Here is a 16,322-nt window from a genome sequence, read left to right as displayed (position 1 = left end):
AGACACATTTCTCATTGTTCCCCGAGTGACACCTTCCCCTTGAAGAGCCTGCTTGCCAAGGAACTCAGTGTACTTTACACTCTTGACTCACGCCTCGGGCTGGCTCCCTACCTCTCCCAGGAGTTCAGAGCCTGCGTGTGGGGCAGTGGCCTGGGAGCAAAGTCAACAAAGATCCTGGGTTAGCGGTCCTGTGGTGTCCAGGGCTTCCTCAGCCATCTGCACAGGTTGGGTGGCTTCAGGTGAGAGTCGGGCTCCTCTCCCTAAAGGCCAAGTTCATTCACACAACCGTCCCTACCGTGGGAAATGACCTCCCAAGAGAGCCCCCTACTTCCTTCATAGCCTTCCAAGTCCTGTGTGTGGGAGGCTGTCCCCATCTCCAGCTCAGATAAAAATGTCTGAGACTGGGAAGTCCTCCTGACTTCTCAGGGCACTTGTGGCCAAAGGACCCTCCTTTCATAACAGATGGGGTTGGGGTAGGGGCAGTGCTTCACATCTGTAATTCCAGCTCTTTGAGAGGCCAAGGTGGATGGATTGCTTGAGCCTGGGAGTTCAAGACCAGCCTGGGCAACATAGCGAGACCTCATCTCTAAAAAATGGGGTTGAATTGGGTCCTGCCCTCTACTAGCCTTAACGACCAGCTTCTGAAAACTAGAAAGCAGCTGAAGTGACCAGAGCAGTTTCTGAGGACAGTCCAAAAAAGTGCTACAACATCCACCTGGCTTGATAGCTCAGGACACCTGTCCTCTGAACACAGCTGCTGTACCAGGAGGAAGCCCTAACAAGCCCACCTGGAGAGATCACCTGCAGAAACCTACGTGGAGAGAAACCGAGGCCTCCCAGCCGACCACCAGTGTCAGCCACTGACCTGAGTGAATGTGCCTTCCGATGATTTGAGCTCCCAGCCCTCAAGACTTCCAACTGAGGAATAGCTGTCCTGCTGTACCCTGTCTGAACTTCCCACCCACACAATCCATGAGCATAATAAATGGTTGTTTTACAGCACTAAACTCTGGGTAAATTGGTACAGAGCTGCAGTAACTAGAGTAGCACTCAAGCTTCCAGCATTGAAGCTGATGCTGAAGTTCTCCATCCCCCCACTCCCATCCCATCCTGCCTAGCCCTTGAATCCAAGTGTTTATTTGTTTGTTTGTTTGTTTTTGCACTTGATGCTTTGAAAATAAGAAAAACCCAAGACTCACAATATCTTCTGTTCCTGCTGGGCTAGAATTTGGATCATTTTAGTATTATCTTTGTTTGTTGGGGCTACTATAACAAAACGCCATAAGCTGGGTGGCTGATAAACCACAGAGTTTTATTTTTCACATTTTTGGGGTCTGGAAAACCAAGATCAAGGTGCTGGTAGATTCCGTGTTTAATGAGGGCTCGATTTCTGATCATGGATGGTGACTTCTCACTGCATCCTCAGATGTGGAAGGGTCAAGGCAGCTCTCTGGGGGTCTCTTTTCTAAGGACACCAACCCCATTCATGAGGGCTGCAACCCTCATGACTTAATCACCCCTCAAGGGCCCCACCTCCTGACATCATCACCTTCATGGATAGGATTTCAACAGATAAATCTGGAGAGGACAAATATTCAGACCATAATAATTACTATCTCTCTGGAATTAAAATTTCCATCTTCAACAAAATAAAAAGTTCTTGGATTGGGGGATGGCTGGAGGAATAGAAAATATACTAATCAGCTAAAAGGAGAAAAGGAGTAGGAGGAGGTTTCCGGGTACCATGTTCAGACACAGGAGGTATCATGGCTGCTTAGACCACTCTCTGGGTCTATGGCCTTCAGTAGCTCGAAGCCGACCACCACTTGTCTTCACTGGGACTAAAAATCAACAAACCCTGGATGAGCCTCTCAGGCACCAGGAGGTGCTAGCCAAATACCAGGATGGAGCTGGCCCTGCCCTCTGGGTCTTCTACTCTAGTTGAGATAAGGAAGTTCAGAAATAGATCGCCAAGGATCCAGGATGCTGAGAACATAAAACGCTGCACAGAGCTAAGAGAAGAAACAGTGTGTTCAGCTGGATGATCAGAGGAGGCAGCATTGTCCTTGGTCCCTAAAGCAAGCCGGGCGCCATGATTTGAGGCAGCAGCCTGCAGTGACACTCGCCAACACCAGCTCTCAAGCGAAAGAGCTCCCTTTCCTACTGTTCTTCTGGCTTCTGACGATGGCCAGGGCAATGACTCGATGTGTCTTTAACAGCTCTCGAACAGAGAGAGAGCTGTACAAAGGGATTTTTGTACAAAGGGATACTAAAGGAATATAGCAGGCCATAGGCTTGGAGCCTTTGTCAGGCTGTGGAATCGAGCTTACTGTGCATGGTAGTGATTGACATAAAATTCCTTTCTAAATTAATACACTTAAGTCAAGTAAAGGTAACCTCAATTACAATATGAAGTAATTCATTGTAAAGCCGGCTTGGAGACTTGGCAAGATCACAAAGCCTCCTGGGTTCCAGGCTAAGAAATGTGCAAAGGAAACATACAATTCATGTAACTCAATGGCAAGCTGGTGGTTTCCATCATTGTTTTGCCCTTGTGACAACTCAACAAAATTTATACTAACATTATCCCCATCTCACAGATTAAAAAACTAAGGCTCGAAAAGGTCAAAGTAACCAGCCTACAACCATGGATCTATTAAGTGGCAGTCTATCAGGATTCAAATTTGACTCCACATGATTCCAGGGACAGAGTTCATAATGCTTAAGCAGCGCTGCCTCTGGAACTCATACCCAAGGTTTTAATGGTTCCCATTTTCTTCTGTGTATCATTGACAACTCACTGCCTCTCCATCTGTCTAGTTTCCATTCCATAATCTCTGATGGAAGGTCATGTAAAGGAATGATGACCTCTACAGAGGACACGAATGAATAGGCGTTCTTCTCCGCAGACGTCTGCCAATATTCCTTGATCCTCCTTCACTGCCTCAGCATCCAATGTGCCCCTAGGAGAAGTCATGTATCAGGACACTGCTGGGGCTCGGCCAAGTGCACGGCTTGGTCATTGTGTTTATTTTTCCTCAACTTTTTCCAAGTCAGCAGATGTGCGACTGATACTTTGAGACCTTACCACTTACATTTTGATTCAAAACCCAGCCATTAAGAATGTTGCAATTTATCTCAGATAAGCATCCCCTCAAGTTGTCTCTTTATGTGCTTTATGATTCTTTGAAGATTATTTTTCCTTTAATTTAAGGGATTTAAGGGAGAGTAACATAATACATTATGTAGTTTTCCATCATGCTGGAATTTCTTCTCCCCACCCACCCACAGCAGCAGGAACTCTGGACTTAATCAAAAAACAAGTAATTAAGTGCTTTTCCATGTTGTCCAACTCTTAGCTATGTCTCCCCTCACTGGCACGTGGTTCATTCTAAGATGCACTGGAGGAAGTGCCAGGCTCCAAATCCCTTGCTTTACAAATGATGTACACTGTGTATAATATTCTCAGTGAAATAAAATGATCACAATGCATTCTGAACTTTAGTGCTATCAATAAAATGTGCTCAAAGCCTAAGAGAAATCGTGTGATCCCAAAAGCAACAAAACTTGTTCAAAAGAGTCCTGAAGTTTTTTCCTGTGTTTTCTGCTGTGGACATTTGCTGTGGTTGCCCTGCCAGCATCCCATCCCTCCAGGTCTGGTAATGGACCACATCTTCCCCTGGGGAACCACCCCTCCACTTCTCTGTCCAAGTGGTTTCAGGGGACGCTCCAGGGCCAGGCTTGTGACTATGGATTAACTAATCAGACCATACATCATCTTTGAGATAGGAAGAATAATGGTATCCCCAAAGATGTCCATGTCCTAATCCTCAGAACCTGTGAATATGTCAACTAACATGGCAAAAGGGATTTTAAGGGTGTGATTAAAGACACTGAGATGGGAGATGACCCTGGATTATCAGGGGTGGGGGGCGGTGGGCAATGTAATTTTTTAAAATGTTCTTATAAGAGGGAGGGGGAGGGTCAGAGTCAGAGAAGCTGTGACAATGGAAACAGAAGTTGGGCTGGTACAAGGCTATGAGCAGAGGAACACAGGCAATGTCTAGAAAATGGAAAAGGCAAGGGAATGAATTCTTTCCTTCAGCCTCCAGAAGGCACATAGCCCTTCCAACCTATTTTTAGACTGCTGACCTCCAGAACTATAAGATAATCAATTGGTATTGTTTTAAACCATTAAGTTCATGACGATTTGTTGCAGCAGCAATAAGAAATTAATACAACTTTAAATATAGTGATTTGTCCAGAGATAGGCCCATGAGCCAAGCCTGGCTGCTCAGGACCCAGGAGATTCAGTTCTGGGACTTTGAAAAGAGGCTCTTCTGTTTTTCTGGGGAGCTGCTGAGAAAATCAGATGAAAGCTTGCTGGTGCCAGCAGTACTTGTCATCATGAGGTGAAAAGTCTCTCCGGGAATGGTGCCAACACAGAGTAATCGGTAGAAAGTAGAAAGTAGAAGTAGGGAATCAAGGCTAAGTCATAAGCCCTGGACCCAACATGGCTCCTTGGACCTTTCACCTACATCAGCCAAGACATCTCCATCTTTGCTGACACCAGTTCAAGTTAGGTTTCTTCCACTTGCAGTCAAAAGCATCCCGGTGTGTTTTGTCTCAACTTACTGTGAGAGTGGAGTAGGCTGTAAAGAACATGGAAGCTGCTCATGGTAATTGTCTCCAGAACCAGCAGCAGAATGGCTATGTTGGTTCATTGGTCAGGGAATGAGAAGAGCTACTGAAATAAATGCTTAGTTTTTTCTAGAAAGTCTGAAATTTCACAGGTCTAGCAGGCAAGACATAAGTGCTCGTTCAAAACCATCTCTGGTGGGAGTAGAAACTATGCAGGGAAGAGAGAAAGAGTGGCTATTTGGACCCTGAAGCAGCACATTATACAACCGTCCAATGCAATGCTAACCTGGAGCCTCATACCCATAGACAGACCACTTCCTGATGGAAGGGCACAGATTCCATCTCTCAACAGCACCCAGCCCTTGGGGGAAAACGGTAAAGGAAGTCGATTTGTTTTTGGAATCTCTTGCATTTTGGTATTTGTTTTATTTCAGCAATGCCTCTAACTCATACCTTTCCCATCCCTCCTAGGAGCCCTGACCCGGACCGTGTGCACGCGCACACACACACACACACACACACAGTCTCAACTTATCTCAAACAACATGTGTGTACTTTAACTGGAGCCTTCAATGCCTCAGCCAAAGTTGGGAATTTCAAGCATCTCAGCAGATACATGGGAGAGATGCTTTTGAATAAGTTAAGTCAACATGCCACAAACACACCTGTGTGTTTTAATTACCTTGAAGTAGCCTTGACTTTTATCAGAGGAATTTTTCACAAGCTGTATCCCTTTAAAGTTCATATAGTGATGAGTCCCTGTGTCCACCAAATGCAGCCAAGCACTGGATGTGGAAAACTTTGCAGCAGCTGCCAAATACCTTGATCTGTTTGCAGAATAAAAATATTCACATAAGCACTCCTTCATTCTCACCTCATTGCATGAAATCCTGACCAAAGCCACTTTAAGTCCCAGATCAAATGCTGCCCCTTCTAGCAACCTGATTTGCCTGTTTAAAAAAATAATATGTTGAGATCCTCCTGTAGCTGCTAAAACATTTAGACTTGCAGGAAAGCATAATGGCCTCACTCATGGTGAGTCTGAAGTCAAACAGTGAGTTTGAAGTCAAACAGACCTGGATCAAAATACTGACATCCCCCTTGCCTAGCTGTGTGACCTTGGGCAAGTCACTGCACCTCTTTGAGACTCAGTTTCCTCATCTGTGAACTGAGGATAAGCGTTGTCGCACAGATTAAATGACAGTGAAGCATTGAATATAGGACCTGGAGCAAAATAAATAAGCATTGGATAAATGTTACCCAGCAGTGATAGTAGTTGTAGTAATTATGGTTATGTGCAAACTTTTGCCTCTCACCAGATTGGAAGTCCTTTGAGGATGGTGTATGAGTTATCCATTGCCACGTAATGTGCATTACAAGCGTTCCTCAAACTGCAATGATGGTCAGCAAAGCATCCAGTGGCTAGGCAGCTCTGTGGACTGCCTAGACCACCTGCTGGACTCAATCATTTGTCTGGGGATAGCTGCTGGAGGATCCGGGTTGACCTTGACTGAGACAATGAGAATTACTCACCTCTACTCCCCAAGTCTCTTTTCCTCCAGCAGGCCAGCCAGGTATGTCCTTCTCATAGCAGGAGAAGGGGCTCCAGAGATGAAAGCTTAACACACGGGCCCCATGCAAGCCTCTGTTGGCTCCATGAACAACCCCATGGCCAAACCAAGTCCCATGGCCAAGCTGTTGTGACTCAGGAGGGCACACCATGGCAAAGGGTGTAGTAAGAGAGGTGTGAAGAATTGGGGCTATTTGCAATCTACCACAAGCAGGAAATGAAGTCCTACAACAGCCTCAAGTGCTGTCGTGGTCCTGAGAAATCCATCTGTAGATGCTGGCTGAGCTGAACATGAAGTTGGGCTCCAAACCTAAGTTGCCACTGTTAAACATCAAAAGCAGTGGTTAAAAATAGAGGAATTTATACAGTGCAGGTGATTCATTGTTGTTGAGGCTTGTGGGTCCACCCCCCCACAAAAAAAACAGCTAGCTTTTTTTCCTTACATGAAACTATTTTAACTTCTGTCCCCAGCGCTAGAGAAAAAAAAGATATTGAAGGTTCTGCATTCCTAGTATGTCACCTACTTTTCCTCCTCCCTTACACCTGGGAACAGTTCAAACTTGAAAGAGAAGTAAGGAAATGAACGGTGAGAGGGTAGCAAAAACCAATGGGATGGAGGAGAAGCCACTGCGGGTGGGGGAAGGAAGAACAGAAATCTAAGCTGGCTGCCGGATTCTGGAACTTTCAAAACCTAGAATAAGGAATGGACTTCACAGAACTTCTCAAGCTAGGCACAGACGCATTTTCTTCTGAAAGAAATTTCACAATTGTGTTTTTAATGAGCTCAAACCACTTTAGCAGGACACAGTTAAACAAAAGAGTAACACAATCAAGCCCGGAAGTCGTAATTCAGGTTCAGAAATGCAGGGGGGCAGGATTTGACCTGATACCTTCTCAGAGACGTAGGACTCTGAGAGAGCAAAATCTCCTGCCAGAACGTGCTGATGGATTGGGGAGGAAATGGGAATCATTTGGCTTTTAAAAAAAAAACCTCAGAATTAAACTCTTAGTTACTGAGATGTCGCAACTCACATCACTATGAAAGTCATGTAAAAGGGTTCTGTGTTTGTCCCTTTATTCATTCAACTACTTATTAAGCACCTACTGGGAGTCAGACACTTTTTCTAAGTACTAAGATTACCCCTGGGAACAAGATGGTGCCTCCATGAGATGCCTCCAAGAACTAAGAAAAAACAAAGAATTAACTAATATGACATTAGGCTTGATGAAAAAGACAGCAATGGGAAGAGCAGAGAAAGATGTGTAGCATGAAGAAACTGGCACCATTTTGACTGGAGTGAAGAGGAAATTTGAGCAGAGACTCAAAGAGGTGAACCCACGCAGCCATGGGGAGTGTTCCACACAGGTGGAAGTACACGGTAGGAATGGACTTCCTGGGTTCTGGGAGGAGCAATACGGCGACCCTATGAGGGACACTCCGCTGCACCATCAACTCTCTTTTCAGATTACAGGTCAAGGACAGCTTCTTGAGGAAAACTCTGACCTCTCAGGCTAGGTTGAGTCACCCATTGCTGATGCTCCGGAGAAGACCCAGGACTTCTCCTTAGAGCATACTTCAGCATTTCTGAAGATACCACTTTCTCTGATCCTGTTTCTGGGCTGATGTGGAGAGTGTCTGTCACCCCTGCGACATTACTAAAAGCTGCAGGTCACCATCTCCTTGTCCACCGCTGTGGCCCCAGTACCTAGGCTGGGGCCTGACACATGGTAGATGCTCCACAGAGGTGCTCGCTGCCTTCCCCGCATTCTCTTGTTTCATCTTCACAGCTCCACTGTGTGAGTGCTGCCGTTATCCCCATTTTCCGAAGGCAGAAACCGAGACTCAGAAGGGGAGGTGGCTTGCCAGAGCCAGGCAGGTAGGCAAGGGGTGGGGAGAATGGTGGAAATCACGATTTTAACCCAGGTCTTTTTGACTCCAAAGTCCGAACAGCCTGCCTCACCCTCTGGACAGGTGTTTAAACAGGCATGAGCATGTCACCCAGTCAGAGTCAGTGACTCATCAGCAACGTTGGTTGGAGCTTCCAGGAAAGAGACGCCATCTGCCCCACTGGAGAGCCTTGGGTTGAAGGCGAAGCCGTGGAAGACAGACCAGAGCCTGGAGGGGATCAGGCCTGCAGTGGCATCATCGGAGGCACTGCATCACGCCTCACCTGAACGAGACATGCATCCGGGCACCCCAATCCCTATGTTCTAAGCCCATTTCCATCTATCTTTCACTTGGAACAACAATACTTTCTAATTGATAAAACATGTTAGTGTTGGTTATTGTCATCACCACTGGGGTGGTTGTTTTTATAGAAATTAAACACATAAAGTAGGTTAAAATATGGATGTACTGCATATATGTTACCAGAGCTGGTTATATATCAAGTGTTCTAGAGAGGTTACCCTTGGTTTCCTCTTCTGCCCTAGTTCTCCAGTCTTCTCCATATGTAGCTTAGCTACCCTGCTAGACCAGCTGTCCCCACTCCCTGCTGTGGCCATCAGGACCAAATCAGCCCAGAAGGAATGAGATGCCTGGTGAGGCTCATAATAGGAAAATTCTAAGCCCATATCTGCCTTTTCCTCAATACCATGAATAAGGGATTAATTCATGCCAGACGCTAAAGTCAGGCATATGATGGCAGTTAAGCCCACAAAAGATGAGTGACTGTGCCGCTCCAGCCTGAGCAATAGAGTGAGAACCTGTCTCACAAAAATAAAAATACATATAATGAAAGCACAGAACTCCATCATTAACATTCTAACAAGATATGACTGTGGGCTGTGGAGTTCCTGGCTGGCCTTCTCTTTCTGTGTTGGGGAGGTGTTAAAAATATGCTTTCATCAAAGGGAGGCTGTCCTGGGGCAATCGGGATTGGAACAGAAGGAGGCAGCAGCCTTATCATTATGCGATTTAGTATCAGTGTCATGTCCATGCACCTTATAACATTATCTCAGGCTCCACTCTTGAGCTTGCCTGCAGGGTAGCTGGTGGCAAGGGCCTGTGCATCACAGCTTGGGTTCAGATGCCACTCAAAGTATTCGCTGTGAGCATATCGCTTAGTTTCCTCCTTGGAAAAATAATCACCATAATGATACTAGCTAGCTCGCTAAGATCCTGATTGGGAGGACCTTAAGTGGGATACATGTGTATGATAATATGCACATCCTAATAACTCCACAAAAATAAGCTGTTATTCTTTTTGTTACAATGACCACAGTGATAAAAATATTTGGAGACCCACCCTCCCCAACCCCGCTCCACCTGACTGGTTGAGTGGCTGGCCCTAGTTCTGTTCCATGTTTATGCATCCAGCAAACACTTGAATGCCGCCTTGGTATCAGGCACAACGCTGACAGGCCTTGCCCCTACCCTCTAGGAGTTTATATTTTAGCAGGGAGGCAACGTTTGTCTGGCCAAAGTAAAATGACAAATGTGACAGTGGCTGGAAGGACAAGTCCAAGGTGTTAGAACAGGGCAATGCAACCTTGGTCCCTGAGGAAGTGCTCCAGTGCTGAGAGGTGAAGAAGAGAACAGGTAAGAGGGAACATCCCGTTACATAGGAGGGCAGGTCTGGGCAGCCAGTGAGAGAGCAGCTCCCAGCATCTGGCTGGCTGGTGGGGCTGTTTCTGAGGCAGGACTCAGCTTCAGGCCTGAGGATTTCCAGCCAGTGTCCCTCCACTCTGGCAAAGGCCAGGCAGGTCTCACCAGGACCTGGGTGATCACAGTTGAGGGTGTGGCCCACGTTCCAAAGGGCTACCTGAGTGCTGCCTGGCTGCTGCCCCAGTGAAGTGGTGAAGCGCTGCCACCACCCCTCTGTTCCCATCGCCCAACGAAGCTTCCTTCCCCCAACAAGAGCTCCTTGTTCACTACAGAGCAACAGAAGCTGTCAGGCACTACTAGAGGTTGACTCTAAAGCAACCCTAGTTGGCAAAAAATCACTCCTTTTGCAAAGTAGAGGAATTATTTGTAAAGTGAAAAACTTTGTATCATGTCTGCTGCAAGGAGACCGAGAGACAGTCTGGAGGCAGCTCTAGCAACAGTCCGTCTCTCAGCTGAGAATTCTACTTTGGCTCTTGAAGGACATCTTAGGAGGAGCTTTCCACGCAGTGATTCCTGAGTGTGACGCAAGCACAGGCAGGATGCAGTTTACCTTCCACATGGCCAGATAGAAAACACCGGAGGTGGGTTTCTGCAAGTCTGTAGATGAACCATAACCCATTATTGTGTTTAAAAGCCACAATTTCTTGAGTCTGCACTATGTGCCAGGCACCACACTAAGCTCTTCCATATCTGATCTCATTTTATCTTCATGTCAACCGTTGGATAGGTACTCTTACAATCCCTTGTCGCCATCTGGGGAACTGAGGTCTGGACAAATTAAGTACCTGGACTCGGGTCATAAAGCTACGTAAATGGGCATGTGAGGGCCAGAATTGAGGTCTATCTGATGCCAATGCCAGGCATTTCATCGCTGTCTTGCACTCCCTTCTCTGTGGTAGCATGTCCTTGCCCTGGCACATCCCCCTGACGACAGGGGAGCCCCTCGATTTCAGGTACATGCCATCAACACCTTCATGTCCTCAGCTTCTTGCAGTATCTGGCAGGTGTTGGCACCCAACTGAAGCTCATCGAATGAGTTTGCTGAACTGAGCAAACATCTGCAAGCACGTGAACAAGGAGTGGTTGGTGTCAAGATGTCCTCCAACAGATGGGGTTTCTTTCAAATAGAAGTGAACCCAGCCCCTTCTCTAGAGGAGAAAGCAGGAATCCCCTGCCTTGGGGATCTGTGTGCCTGTCACCACCTGAAGCCAACTTAACAAGGGCACCACCTTGGGAGCAGAGGCTGGGAGCATGCAGGTGGGATCAAAGGACCCTATGGCAATGCTGCCTCATGTTATGAGGCTTTCTCCAGCCACCCCTCCCCTCCATTGCCTCTGGGTCTTTGTTCAGAAGCAAGGCACACCACCTGTAAGGCAGCTACAAGCCCGTGGAGCTACTGGGGCCAGCCGAAATGTCTCTGGTTTCTGTAGAGGCCTGAGGGCTCCCCAACCTCCTGGCTAGACTGGGGATTCCCCAGGAGGTGGAAGGTCAATGGGTCATAACTTTACATGACTTCCAAGCATCACACATGCTTTGTGAATAGCTGTGCTATTTGCAGGTTTGGTCCTGTTGACTCATTCATTCATTTACCTGTGGGTTCCACACAGGGGCCTGGCAATGGCCCACCCAACACAGAGCTACACAGACCTGGAGAGAACACAGGCCCTTGATACCATGACTTTGTGAAGCTGACAAAGGTGATCTGGACCCTGAGGGAGCCTGCCCCTGGAGAGGAGGAAAGAAGGAAGAACAAGACTGAGGCCAGAATTGGGGGAGGGGCAAATAACACCTGCAGGACCTCATTGGACCCTACAGTCAAGAGTCCAGGGCAGTGGTGGGTGACAGGGGCACAGGAGAGCCAGGGACCAAGCAAGATGGGACCCTGGGTCCCTAGAAAAAAGTCCACAGCTGGAAAAGGAAAGAATAGAGCCCAGTGACGGAGCAGAGGCCCTGCAAGAACCCAGGGGCCCCCAGGGTGGTGGAGGGGAGAGTGTGAGCTTTGTCCCAGTCTTGCTGATGGTTTTCAGCCCATTTCTTCCTCTCTACACAAAGGTAAGGCAAGATGCGCTCTGCAAAGAAGGAGGTCTTCCCTGCTTTCATTCCATCAGCAAATTTACTAAAGACCATCTGTGAGCCAGGTACTGTTTTTGGCACCAGGGAACAAGATCCCAGCCCTTGTGATGCTTATGGTTCTGGTTGAGGAATAGAGGCAATAAACAGGTAAATAACATGGTAGAACAAAACTACAGACTCTGAAAGTTTCCATAAAGGGATTGGACAGGGTGAGGCCACATCGAGTAACTAGGAGAGGCCGTTTACAATGGGTGGTCTGTGAAGGCCTCAAAGGTGGTTGAGGTTTGAGCAGGTCCCAAGGATGGGAGGGAGCCAGGCATTTACATCCCTGATGAAAAGGCATTCCAGGCAAAGGAGATGGCAAGTGCGAAGACCCAGGCAGGGCTGGAATCAAGCTTGACATTTGACAACCCTTTCTAGGCTGACGGGGAGTGTGTTAGCATGGCTGCTATAACATACTGTCACAAAATTGCTGCATTTAAACAGAAATGTATTCTCTCACAGTTAATATGAAATCAGGGTGTCGGCAGGGCTGCACTTGCTCTAGAGACTCCAGGGGAGAAGCCTTCCTGGCCTCTTTCAGGTTCTAGTGGTTCCAGGTTGAGGGCAGCATAACTCTAATTTCTGCCACCATCCTCACGTGGCCTGCTCCTCCCCATCCTTTCTCTTTCTCTTTTCTTCTAAGAACATTTTTCATTGGATTTAGGTCCCACTCCTATCCAGAATGATCTCATTGCTTAGTGTAATTACATCCACAAAGATCCTTTCTTTCAAATAAGCTCACATTCACAGATTCCAGGTGGAACCTGTGGATATCTTGTGGGAGACCACGCTTCAGTCCACTAGAGTCTGCTCTCTGGCTCCCAAAAATGCATATTTGTCCCATGTGCAAAACGTCCCATCCCTACCAGCTCAACTCATTACAGCATCAACTCTATGTCCAAAATCTCATCTAAATATCATCAGGTCAAAAGTGCCAAATCTCTTCATCTAAATCAGTATGGGTGAGACATTTTGTACAGTCCATCCTCAGAAAAAATTCCTCTTCATCTGTGCCTCTGTGAACCTAGAAAGCAAGCTACCTGCTTCCACAATACTGCGGTAGGACAGGCAAAATACAATGATAGGATAGGGTAGACATTTCCAATCCACAAGGGAGAAATTGTACTAAGTAAAGGGGTCACTTACCCCAACCAAATTAGAGATGCAACAGGACAAATTTCAAGAAGTTGCAAGGACTTGGGAACAGCACTCTGTGGTTTTCCACTCCCTTGTCTAGGCTAGGTTCTGCCTCTTTGGTTCTTAGCTCCATCCTCCAGGCCCAGGCCCCACCCGCTGTGACTCTCAGCTCTGCCCTCTGGGCCCTCTAGCTGCATATAGAGAATGGGTTGTACTGATCTAGGATAAAAGCCAGGAAACCGGGTGGGATGCTTGTGTAGGCCAATAGGAGATGGCTTAACCTGGGGTTACAGTGATAGGGAAAAAAGCATTGTGGTCAGCTGAGATTCAGAAAATATTTTGGGAGCAGAACCAACTGGATTTTGCACAAATTGAAGTTTAGAGGCAGGAGAATACTGATGAAAAGGAATCAAAATGCCTTCTAGGATTTTGGTGGGCAACTTGGTAAGAGGGAAAGATGTGGAAGTTCTTTAAAATGTAGGAAGTTCTGTGTGAGTGAAGGGAACTCTTCATACCCCATAGTCCTTGCAGCTAGAGAGTAGGCAGCCCCTACATGCAAGATAAGGTCATATCTCAAAAGCCTTTCCTTTAGTGCTCAACTAGTTTCTATTCCAACCTTCATCTCTACTTCAAACTCAAAGCGCATTTCCCATAGAAGAGTTCTGGGGATAAAAAGAGGAAAAGAGTTATTCTTGGAGGCCTTCCCCATAACCCAGCATGCTGAGAGGGCCTTCCCCCAGCTGCTGGGCCCTCTGCCCCATCCCACCTTCATTCTTTAGACACACTTTTCTTGGCTGGACCACCCCAACCCACTACCACCAGCCCAGCAAATGGACTCCGGGCGTTAGTTACATAACCCACTCATTTTTCACTGAGGTAGGAGATGGGACTCCACTGCGGAGGTGGGGCTTGGACACCAGACCAAATTGAGAACTAACTAAAACAGGGACAGGGTAGAAGCTGCTTTCCGTAAGACATGCCCAGCAATGTGCCATGTCAGTTTACCATTGCCTTGGCAGCACCTGAAAGTTATCGCCCTTTCCGTGACAGCAACCCAGTGATCTAGAAGTTGCCACCCTTTCCTAGAAATTTCTACGTAATCTACCCCTTAATTTGCATATAATTAAAAGTGAGTATAACTATGACCACAGAACTCGGAGCTGTTGCTCTAAGCTCACTGCCTATGGGGGAGCCCTGCTCTGCAAGGTGCAGTCCCTCTGCCACTGCTGTGCACGGCCCCTTCAATCAAAGCTGTTGTTGAACACCACTGGCTCACCCTTAAAGTCTTTCCTGGGCTAAGCCAAGAACCCTCCAGGGCTAAGCCCCAATTTTGGGGCTCTCCTGCTCTGCAGCATCACCAGGCCTATAGCTCAACACCACAGTCATTTTCAGTTTGAAATCACTCTGGCCTCTGTTGATATGGCTGCTCTCAACTGGTTGAAAACAAAAGGAATCGACAAACAAAAACCCTTTGGGAGGACCGGGCACAGTGGCTGACACCTGTAATCCTGGCAGTTTGGGAGGCTGAGGCAGGCGGATCACCTGAGGTCAGGAGTTCAAGACCAGCCTGACCCACATGGAGAAACCCCGTATCTACTAAAAATACAAAAATTAGCCATGCATGGTGGTGCATGCCTGTAATCCCAGGTACTCAGGAGGCTGAGGCAGGAGAATCACTTGAACCCGGGAGGTGGAGGTTGTGGTGAGCCAAGATCGTGCCATTGCACTCCAGCCTGGGCAACAAGAATGAAACTCTGCCTCAAAACAAAACAAAACAAACCCTTTGGGAAAACAGATTAACATGGAAAAGTACAAACAGTATACACCCTCCACACTTTGAGGAGTCTAGGGTGGCTTTCAGCTGCCTGCCATGCATGCAGATTTCCACATTTTAACTCTTGTTTTAATTTTTTCCAAATGTTCTTTATTGTGGAATATCTGATAATATAAGTAGTCTTTAGGGGCTTCCTACAGCTGACTCTTAATAAGATAAACTGAAATAATGCTGACCACTTCTAGGTGCCCGGCATTGGCACACAGTATCTATAATACACAGCAGCAAGGAAGATCATAGTATCCCTTGTTTGCAGATGAGGACACTGGCTCAGAAGGGCTCAGTGGCTTCACTAGTCTTACGAGAGAGGGTGGGTCTGGAGATTTGGACTCAGCAGTTGTCAGCAAATGGATTGCATTTAAAGCTTCAGGATAAGCTTAGCCTGGAAATAAATGTGGATGGAGAAGAGCTCTGAGGCTGAGACCTCAGGTGATCCAAAGTTTAGATCCAGAAAGAGAAAGAAGATCCAGAAAAGGGGACTGAAAAGGAGAATCCACCTGTGATTCAACCCCTCTGGGCCACGCTCCCCCGATGAGTGTAGCAGACTCCAGTGGCTACTCCACATTCTCAACAGCTATTTATCCACGGGCTTATCTGTTTGCTCAAAACACTTATTAAGAAGTGAGCAATGGGCCAGGCACCGCCAAGATGCTCACTGGCTAGAGAAGGAGGCTGGTAGAGCAAAATCATTAGAATACTCATAATTGTCCTACAACGTGCTCAGGATGGGCAAGGTTCAAATGGGGATCAATGCAAACCCACTTGCCAGGTCATTTATGCTAATATAGCCGGCCTGACTACATTGATCAGATTAGCCCCAGTAAATAAATAAAGCCACTAGGCAATGGCAACACACAAACTAGTGAAAACAATCTAGAAACCATTCTCAAGAAGTTTGTAATCTGGTGGAACAGTGAGACAGGCACAGAGAACATGGATAACACAAAAATATGGCAAATTCAAAGAAAGAATGCATGAATACAGTAAAAGTTCCTGATGGCATGCCCAAGAATAAACCATCAAATATATGTGAAATTGATTTTCAACAAGGATGCCAACCCATTCAGTAGAGGAAAAGACAATCTTTTCAACAAATGGTCCTGGAAAAACAGGATATCCACATTCAAAAGAATAAAAGTGGACCCTTAGCTAACACCACATACAAAAATTAGCTCAAAATTGACCAAAGACCTAAATGTAGGAGCTACAATTCTGAAACTCTTAGAAGACAACATATGGAGAAAGCTTTTTCCATGCTAAATCCATGACAAAGGATTTAGCAATGATTTATTGACACCAAAGGCACAGACAACAAAAGAAAAAATAGGCAAATTGGACTTCATCAAAATTAAAAACTTGTGCATCAAAGGACCCATCAACAGAGTAATAAGGCAGCCCACAGACTGGAAGAAAGTATT

Source organism: Pan paniscus, chromosome 21, assembly GCF_029289425.2.
Source record: "Pan paniscus chromosome 21, NHGRI_mPanPan1-v2.0_pri, whole genome shotgun sequence".
Classification (NCBI taxonomy): Eukaryota; Metazoa; Chordata; class Mammalia; order Primates; family Hominidae; genus Pan; species Pan paniscus.
Note: the sequence above shows the minus strand (reverse complement) of the source record.